This window comes from Camellia sinensis, chromosome 8 (assembly GCF_055761805.1).
Source record: "Camellia sinensis isolate YWXY chromosome 8, ASM5576180v1, whole genome shotgun sequence".
NCBI lineage: Eukaryota > Viridiplantae > Streptophyta > Magnoliopsida > Ericales > Theaceae > Camellia > Camellia sinensis.
Window position 1 is genome coordinate 194,197,797 of NC_138968.1, and position 10,512 is coordinate 194,208,308.

Sequence of the window (10,512 nt, forward strand, 5' to 3'; positions counted from 1 at the left end):
AGGGAAAAAAAAGATGATGATAAAGAAGAAAGTGAGTCACAAGAAGCAAATGATGTTCAAATTACAACTAATACCATTCAAATAAGATTGTAAATCTGGCCCAGCTCGGCCCAGTCTATGTCGGGCCTCACAGGTTCACGTCAAAATTCGGGTCGGGTCACGGGCCAAAAAAATCAAGCATAAGCCCAGGAGTATTTGGGCCTGGGTCGGGCTTGGGCATGCCTAACTATTTTTTTTTTTAAAAAAAAAAATTTCTACCAAAATTTTATTATTTTTCATTAAAAAATACACTAGGCCTTGGCGCGAATCGAGCGGGTTGGGCTTCTGGTCGGGCCCTAAGTGGGTCTTAAGTGGGCCAATGGGTTGAGCTACACGGACTAGGCCGAGCTTCAAAACAATGGCTCAGGCCTTAGCGCAGGGGCTCGAACTGGGCTCGGGTCTGGACCCAAGTAGGCTGAGCCCATCTCGAGCCGCGGGTGGGCTTCGGGCCGCGGGCCATTTTTACATCCCTACATTCAAATTGTTGAAGATTACAGAGCGTAATATCAAAGAACAAATGGAGGCCCATCAAGCCCCAATGTATTATGTGATTGGTGTGGGTCTCACACCACTTGCCAACTAATTCTATTGCCATATTTATCTGGTTACCGCACCCGTGGTTCCATGAAACCGACCATTGACGGCCGGTGAGCCTATGTCCTTGTCCTTGAGGTCTTTCTTGCAGAGATGCATTGATTGTTCTATGGTTGTTCACTGACATCTCGATGGTCAATGAAGCTGTTGAAACTCAGAGTGTCTACATATATACAAGTTGAAGCCAACTCTGTGGAAAGTTGAAAAATAGAGCATGTGAAAACTGTATATTTCTGGAAATTAATTTCCTCACCAATTTTCTTCCTAACTTCAATCTTCAACAACATCATCTAGATTTAAATCCGTGGCAAGCCACAACATAAATACGCTAGATTACTTCATCATTTTTCATAGTGACGAGTGATTTCTCCAGCTCTCCTTTCTCTCTCTCTCTCTGTCTACCGTGGCGTGACCATGACTTGTTTGTTAAAAAAAAAAAAATTAAAAAAAAAGAAGAAGTTGAAATGGATTCGTTTTAAAGCGTTGCAGGAAACAGCAGGGTGGGTGCACAACACTGATCCCGCTTCCGAATATAAGAGTAATGTGAGCTCTACCTCTAGGGCTGAGTAAGGAATCTGTGAAATCCGTAATCCGATCCAGTCCAGTCCAATCCGATAGGTTTGGATTAGTTTTTTGAATCTGCGGTTCGGTTCCGGATTGAAGAATTAAAAATTCGTAGTCCATGGATTGGTTCCGGATTGAACCCCACGGTTCCGGATTAGAACCGATCCGGACCGTATACAAATAGTCTATGTTTTTATTATACATCCTCCCCCATAGTATCTTCTCTTATTCTATATAAAATCTAAACTCAAACCTAAAACCGTATAATATCTTATTTTATTACTTTTGTTTGTATTTTCTTATGGTTGTTTAAATTCAAGAACAGTATGTCACTATTATAGAAAAACATATTGCTATTATGGAACTGATATAGCGCTATGTTTATATTTTTATGAAATTAAAGTGTTACATATATATATATATTTTTTTTTTTGTTATTTAATTATGTGAATCCGTGGTCCTAAATCGATCCAATCCGTATTTAAATGGATTGGTTCGGATTGGTTCCATGATTTAAACGGATTGGATTGGTTCCAATTTTTCAGGAACCGTAGATAACGGATTAGTCCTGGTTTTATCCCAATCCGGTCCAATCCGGACCATGCTCACCCCTATCTACCTCTATTGTTAATAAAATAATATAAAATTTTGTATAAGTGTGGCTTCATTTGAAAAGATAATAAAAAATTAGTTTTTGATTTTTAATTTATTTTGAATTACATTACTTTAACACTTTTTAAAAAATTCTACTTTCTTATTTTTTCGCGTTTTTTTATTTTTACTGAATTTTTAAAATATTTTAAGCATTTTTTTTTACTTTTTAGACACATCTAACATAAATACACCTAAAAAGTAAAAAAATTGTAAATTTTTTTTAAAAAAATTCACTAAATACCAAAAATACAAACAAAATATAAGAATTCAGTACCATTTTTTTATATTTTTATGTATTTATTAATTTTTTAAAATATTTGTTCACAATTTTTTTACTTTTTAGATACATCTAAGTAAGCATCTAAAAAAGTAAAAAAAAATTAAAATTTTAAAAATATTCACTAAAAACAAAAAAAAAACACGAAAACCAAAAAACTCAGTTTTCAAAAAATTTAATACAAAAAACTCAACCCAAATTATTATTTTTTATTTTTTTGCACATTTAAAAAATATATAAATAAATTAATTAATTAATTTTTAACGAACTTTTCAAATAAGAAAATGCTATGAATCCTAAACCTTCGTTTGGCATTGGTTTTTTTAACTGTTTTTTTTTTTTTTTTGTGTTGGGACTTTTTTAGTCTTGTTTGATTTGATTTTTTTGACTTTTGTAAGAAAAAAAAATATAATGATTATGGATAAAAAGTTATATTTTGTCTTATTGACTTATATAGCTTATTTTGTCTTTTTATGTTTTTTTAACCAAAAATCTTTTGCCAAACGACTTTTAAATAATTTATTAAATTTTTTACCAAACTTCTCACATGAGTGTCATTGAATAAATGATTACTTTTATAAAAAATATTTATGTCTTTCCGAAATGTAATGACTAGAAGTGCTACTGATAATAATGATCTACATAAAAGAGCTGCATAACCCAATACCATCATACTTACATGCATTATTAATCACTCGAATTGAAGAGCGGATAATAATATTGCGGATTGATGTAACTCACGCAAATCTACATGTGTGGGGTCCTAACTTCTCAAATTATTCCATAAGTAATTACTTATATAAATGGTCAGGCGAATTTCAAACCGTTACTTTTTACAACAAAATCATGGATTCACATATTTGAAGTAAAGATTGGATGGTCCCTTGTTGGCTATGTGGACCCATAATCGGGCTTATTTTGGATATATGAATTATTTATTTTTTAGGATTAGCTTGATAGATTATTTATATCAAAATTTAAATGGATGGAATATCGTTAATTATTTGATTATATCATATTTATTTGAGAAATATAGAAATATTATTTTTAAAATCATTTTAGTTATTATCAATATTCAATCAATTTGATTTTTGATATCAATGATTTGTTTGGTGAACTATACACGATGAACGGTTCATATCGACAAAATAGATATGACTGGATTCGTGAGATGATGTTGGATCTTAGTTAGCTATTTTTAATAAAATCATTTTAGGGATTTTTATTGATAAGTCCAATTTAGAAGTGTTTTAACCCAAGAAGTCCATGAAGGAATTTTTTAACCCATTTAGTCCCATGTATGCATAGTTTTATTCCATAAAGTCCATTTTTTTGATTTACACTATTTTCTTGGACACTTATACCCTTATATTTAATTTTGATACCCTTATAAATATTTTTTCAACGATTAGCAATTTAATGATGTGAACATTCATATTTTAAAATTCACATTTGTAGGAATGTAAATTGGCCCATGGACAGCCCGAAACCCGCCCACGAGCCAGGGCGGGCCCGGTCCGTTGACAATGTGAATATTCACATTGATATGTTAAAATTCACATTAATAGGAGTGTAAAATTGGCCCCCATCCCGTGATGGCGAGAAACTCGCCCGCGGCCCATGGGCGACTCGGGGCGGGTCCGATCCGGCCCGTTGACAATGTAAATATTCACATTGATAAGAGTATAAAATTGGGCTGCGGCCCATAGGCAACCAAAAGCCCGCCCGCAGCCCGGGGCGGGCCCGGTCCGGCCCGTTGACAATGTGAATATTCACATTGACATGTTAACATTCACATTGATAGGAGTGTAAAATTAGCCCGCGCCTCGTAGCTGCCCGAAACCCGCCCACGGCCCGTGGGCGGGCCCGGCCCAGCCTGTTGATAATGTGAATGTTTACATTGACATGTTAACATTCACATTGATAAGAGTATAAAACTAGACAGCAGCCCCGGGCGGGCCCGACTCGGCTCGGCCCGGCCCGTTGACAATGTGAATATTCATATTGATATGTTAACATTCACATTAATAGGAGTGTAAAATTGGTCCATGTCCCGTGGCGGCGCGAAACCCACCCGCGGCCCATGGACAGCTCGGGGCGGGCCCAATCCGGCCCGTTGACAATGTGAATATTCACATTGACATGTTAACATTCACATTGATAAGAGTATAAAAGTGGCCCGCGGCCCATGGACGGCCAAAAGTTCGCCCGCGGCCCAGGGTGGGCCCGGCCCGGCCCGTTGACAATGTGAATATTCACATTGACATGTTAACATTCACATTGATAAGAGTGTAAAATTGGCCCGCAGCCCGTGGGCTGCCCGAAGCCTGACCGCAGCCCGAGGGGGGCTTGGCCCGACCCATGACAATGTAAATATTCACATTGACATGCTAACATGCACATTGATAGGAGTGTAAAATTAGCTCGCGCCCCGTAGCTGCCCGAAACCCGTCCACGGCCCATGGGCGGCCCGGGACGGGCCGGGCCCGGCCTGTTGACAATGTGAATATTCACATTGATATGTTAACATTCAAATTGATAAGAGTGTATAATTGGCCCGTGACCCGTGGGCAACCCGAAGCCCAACCTCGGGTCAGGACGGGCCCGGTCCGTTGGCAATGTGAATATTCACATTGACATGTTAACATTCACATTGATAGGAATGTAAAATTGGCCCGCAGCCCATGGGCGGCCCGAAGCCCGATCGCAGCCCGAGGCGGGCTTGGCCCGACCCGTGACAATGTGAATATTCACATTGACATGTTAACATTAACATTGATAGGAGTGTAAAACTTGTCCGCTGCCCGAAGCTCGCCCGCGGCCCGAGGTAGGCTCGGACCCAAACTCGGGCCACCTCGGGCCGCCCATGGGACGCGAGTCAATTTTACACTCTTATCAATGTGAATGTTAACATGTCAATGTGAATATTCACATTATCAATAGGCCAGGCTGGGCCCGCCTTAGGCCACCCACGGGCCGTGGGCGTGTTTCGGGCAACCACGGGGTACGGACTAATGTTACACTCTTATCAATGTAAATGTTAACATGTCAATGTGAATATTCACGTTGCCAACGGGCCGGGCCCACGTCGGCCCGGGGCAGGGCTTCGGGCTGCCCACGGGTCACGAGCTAATTTTACACTCTTATCAATGTTAATGTTAATATGTCAATGTGAATATTCACATTGTCAACGAGTCGGGCCGGGCCCTCCCTGGGCAACGGGCGGGCTTCGGGCTGCCCACGGGCCATGGGCCAATTTTACACTCCTATCAATGTGAATGTTAACATGTCAATGTGAATATTCACATTGTCAACGGGCCGGACCGGGCTCTCCCCGGGCCGCCCATGGGACGCTAGTCAATTTTATACTCTTATCAATGTGAATGTTAATATGGCAATGTGAATATTCACATTGTCAACAGGCCGGGTCGGGCTCGTCCCGGGTCGCCCACGGGCCGTGGGCTAGTTTCGGGCAGCCACGGGGCACGGACTAATTTTATACTCTTATCAATGTGAATGTTAACATGTCAATGTGAATATTTGCATTATCAACGGGTCGGGCCGGGCCCGCCCAGGGCAGCCCACGAGCCGCAGGCGGGTTTGGGCCCGGCCACAGGCCGCGGTCTAATTTTACACTCCTATCAATATGAATGTTAACATGTCAATGTGAATATTCACATTGTCAACGGGCCGGGCCCGAGCCTGGGTTTCGGGCTGCCCACGGGTCATGGGTCAATTTTACACTCTTGTCAATGTTAATGTTAATATTAATGTTAATATGTCAATGTGAATATTCATATTGTGAACGGGCGACGGGCTGGTTTCGGGCCGCCCACGGGCCGCAGGCCAATTTTACACTCCTATCAATGTGAATGTTAACTTGTCAATGTGAATATTCATATTATCAACGGGTCGGGTCGGCCTATTTTTTTGGCTTGTGGGCCGGCCCGGCCCGACTTGAATTTTTCCGGGCACCCACGAGGATCGACATGAGCCGGGCCCCTACACATTGACGATATAAACATTTATATTGACGGTGTGAACATTCACATTAAGGGTATTTTGGTAATTATGTCACCCATAGGACTTATTGAAACATAAGAAAATAATGTGAACTAAATAGAACATAAGTAGATGAAAAGGGTATTTTGGTCTTTTTATCTCAAATTGAACCTAATGGAATAGTCAAAAAGAATATGGGTTAGATGGAATAAAACTCTTAGAAAATGGATTTATCAAAAAAGCTTCCATCATTTTAATTAATTAATTTTTAAACAAATCAACTATTATTAAAAATTAAAAATAAAGAATAATTTAAAAATAGTACTTCATCCGTCTTATTTTGTTGGTCCACTATTTCATTTTGAAATGTCTGAAAATAATAGTTCATTTAAAAAGTCAAAGTAAAAAACATTGATTTTTCAAAACTACTCCTTTTAAGTAATTATATTATTAATAAAAATTATTTTAAAATTTAAATTTAAATGTAACAATTACGTGTCTCTAAAAAAATTAAAATTCTTAGCATTGTTTTGAAAAATTGGTTAAAAACTATTTTTTTTAATTTTTTTTGACTTTATGCAAAAAAAAAAAAAAGTGTAAAAATATAAAGAAGTGATATAATTCTGAATAGATTAAAAATTAAAAATTCACTTTTAATCATATTCCTAAAAAAATCCAAAAGACCAACAAATTTAACACAAAAAATATATTATGAGTTTTCAATATTTTATTATTTTATTTTTTTTCTCTACCTACGACCCCACAATCTTCATCAATCAACATCGCCATTACACGAAACGATAAGTTCACAATAATTTTTTTATAATCTTTCTAGAACAAAACATTTTTTTTATGGGAAAAATTAGTCTAGGGTCCTTCCCTCACTTTTCGTAATGGAAGAGATCCACAAAATTATTTTTTGATATCTAAGGTCCCTAAACATATATCAGAGAAATTTGATTCTTTGCCCACGATTCCTCTTTCTCTCACTCTCCTATAACCAAATGAACAAAAGCTTCAAGATCTTTCCCTACCCCCAAATCCTACCCCTTCGCCAACGTCCTCCTCCCAGTCTGCGTTGATCGAGATGTCACTACAGTAAGAATAAAAGAGCTCAAGTAGCTTTCCATGGAAGTCGTCAAAAGGGACAATGCAGCAAACAAGCTACGCATGCCGTCCGATGACTGCTCGTAAAAGAACTCAAGCTGCCCGATGAATGTAAATACTTCTGCAGCACCAAACAAAAAATATTGGGGTATTTGCCACGTGATACTAAGTGGTATTGGAACAATTTCATCAACCAAACCAAGGGCTTGTGCAAGTGTCAATCTCTTCATCTCCACCAAAGCAGCAGATATCATACATAGTACTGAAATAAAGAGGCCGATTCCCATACGTTGCAACTCTGTAAAGCCTATCTTTCTGCCAGTAAACTTCCTCGCAATAGGGACGATGACCCTATCGTAAACAGAGACCCAGAAAATAACGCTTATGATGTCACATGCTGAAAGAGAAGCTGCAGGAATAGAGAAGGAACCAATGGTCCTGTCCATCATCATCCCTTGCTCAACAAACAATGTACCCAACTGTGCATAAACAGCACATATGATGATTCCAGTAGCCCAAATTGGAAACATGTGAATCAATATTTTTAGTCCAAACCAGAGAATTTTTCTGGACCAACCCAGAAAAAATTCAAATAAACCGAAAGAAAATTCAGTTCAAATCAGAGAAAATTCAGTTCAAACTAGAGAATTTCTCTGGACTAACCCAGATAAAATTCAAATAAACCTAGAGAAAATTTAGTTCAAACCAGAGAATTTCTCTGGACCATCCCAAAGAAAATTTAGTTCAAACCAAAGAAAATTCAGTATAAACCAAAGAATTTCTCTGGACTAACTCAGAGAAAATTCAGTTCAAACCAGAGAATTTCTCTAGTCCAAACCAGAGAAATTCATTCCAATACACGAAGCAGAAACAGCGATGTTATGCTTGATGAGCTCTTGATTCGTACTTTAGAGTCGTTTTCTGGGTTGTTTTTGTAAGTCCCCATTTTTGTTCTCAATGTCTGTAATTACCGCAGCTTTGTCAAGCCACCTATAGAAGGGATAATAGTTTTACTGAAGTTATGACAGAATTTGTTGTGAATAATCTGGGAAACAAATGGGTGAGAATTAATCAAGTATACAAACTATCATAAAGTAAAAGTATTGTAGAAGTCTAAAAAAAAATGAAAGTACAAGAGATAATTATAAATATTCAGATAGTTCATAATTTCATACATAACAAGTCATTTTTTGCCAAGAGAAAACATATCATACAAAGCATGATTAGAAATAAAATAAAAATAAGACAAATGCAGTGGTGAACTCTCATTTGATTGTGCTGAGGAGTCCAAGTACCAACCCCTTCCCAAACCCCAACAGAAGGATCAAATTCTCATTTTGGGGTGTGGTTTTGGTCTAATAGGAAATGGAAATGGACATGCCTGGGCTGAATTTATCTGGAGCAGAATTTATCGGGAGAGAAATTCCAAAGTGCAAAGAAAATTGGTCAAAACACAAAGAATCCAGAGAAATTCAAAATTTCTCTGGAGAGAAATTTCGAAGTCCAGAGAAATTTGGTTAAAACACAGAGAATCCAGAGAAATTCTGAATGAAAATTTATCTGGAGAGAAATTTCTCTGGTGGGTATAACGTAGTGAACCTCGCAGTTTTGATTTTTCTCAAGGGACGGTGGGTCAACAAAGCATCAATGATCCAATTTTACTTACCATTTGTCATCATATTTGGTTACCTTCGGATGATAGACTTTCATAACGTTCTTGGCCATCTTCACATTCTTTCTAGTAGGTTGGTTTCTTCTTGGTACTTACTTCTTCATGAATTTGATCCAGTTGTAGCCTTATGGTGTGTACAAACTTTAGTTTAACAATTGCTTGTGGATTTCATGTATAATGTACCTAAAATCACCAGAAAATATTTTGATTTGTACCATTTTGGGAATTGGATGAGACATTTTCAAAACATAGAAAATCAAAAAAATTGAACAAACTAGAGAAATTTCAAATTTCTCCGGATGGAAATTTCCCTGGGTTGAAATTTCTCTGGACAGATTTCCTCTGGACCAGAATTTCTCTGGATCAAATTGAGAGACCTTAGACATTATGAAAATATTAGATGTCCTTTATACTATAAAATCTTAATACTAGGGACCTTAAAAAAAAAAACCCTTTTTTTATGAGGCAATAGATTAAAAAATAAAATAAGGAGCTCTTCTCATAGAAAAATTCTAACATACACATATTTGAAAGAAATGTATTATATATATATATATATATATTTGTAATTATGTTAGTTTTTTTAATTATAATTAATTTTATTTTTTAATTATAATATTATTTTAATTATGACATATAAATTCTTTAATTATATATCATATTATATTTGATTATGATAAAAAAATTATTATGATTCAAAAAATATAAAAATTATGTCATTTTTTTCATTACTTAAAGCATCTCACGTGCTTCATTTTTTATTTTATCAAATTTAAATTTAATAAAAAATGTACAAAATTGGTGCTAACATTAACATTAAATCAGTATCAAATTAAGAATATCTTAAATTTTTCATCAAATTGAAGGTACTAGAACCTTTCACAAAATTATTGTACATAGCCATTAGGAAAACAAGTGACTGTTAGACAATAAATGACAGGACAATCGGTCGGTTGTCTAACCAATTGTCACCGGTCAACCACCTCTTTATAAAAATTAATTTCAAAATTTTTAAAAATTATGCTGATCAACCAGTTAAACATCCCTAGTCACCCTCGTGGCCGATCAATAGTTTAATAACATCCCAAATTTTGTTGAAACGTTGAATACTAAATAAAATTTTTATTCAAATTTAATATTAAAAAAGAAAAAGAAAAAGAAAAAAAAGGAGTAAGCATAGGCGGAGATAACGGGTGTTTAGCAAATTGGGTTTGGGTTATTTTTTTGGTTAAAATTTATAAAAAAATAAAATAAATTAAAATAGTTAATAAGATAAAATATTACATCAAATCCATAAGGGTTCAAATATTAAAATAGTTTATCTCATAAATATCACATCCAACTAAAAAAAATTCAATCATCTTTTTAAATACAAAAAAATTAACCTACTAAGAGTTCGTTTAAGAAGTGAGTTAGTTTTTTGATTTTTTTTAACTATTTTAACCTGAAAATTCTTGTTTAGAAAGAGCTTTTACCTTCTTTGACTTTTTTATAAGAAAAAAATATAATAATTATAAATTAAATGTGATATTTTATTTTATTAAAATAAAAAAATTTATTTTATTTTTTTAAATTAAAACAACCAAAAAGCTCCAAACTTAAC

At 35.9% G+C, this 10,512-nt stretch overlaps 1 pseudogene; it reads right to left on the reverse strand.

Moving 5' to 3' along the window:
* Positions 1-7,173: 7,173 nt before the first annotated feature.
* LOC114302395 (protein NRT1/ PTR FAMILY 8.3 pseudogene) lies at positions 7,174-7,767 on the reverse strand (annotated as a pseudogene).
* Between the last annotated feature and the right edge of the window lie 2,745 nt (positions 7,768-10,512).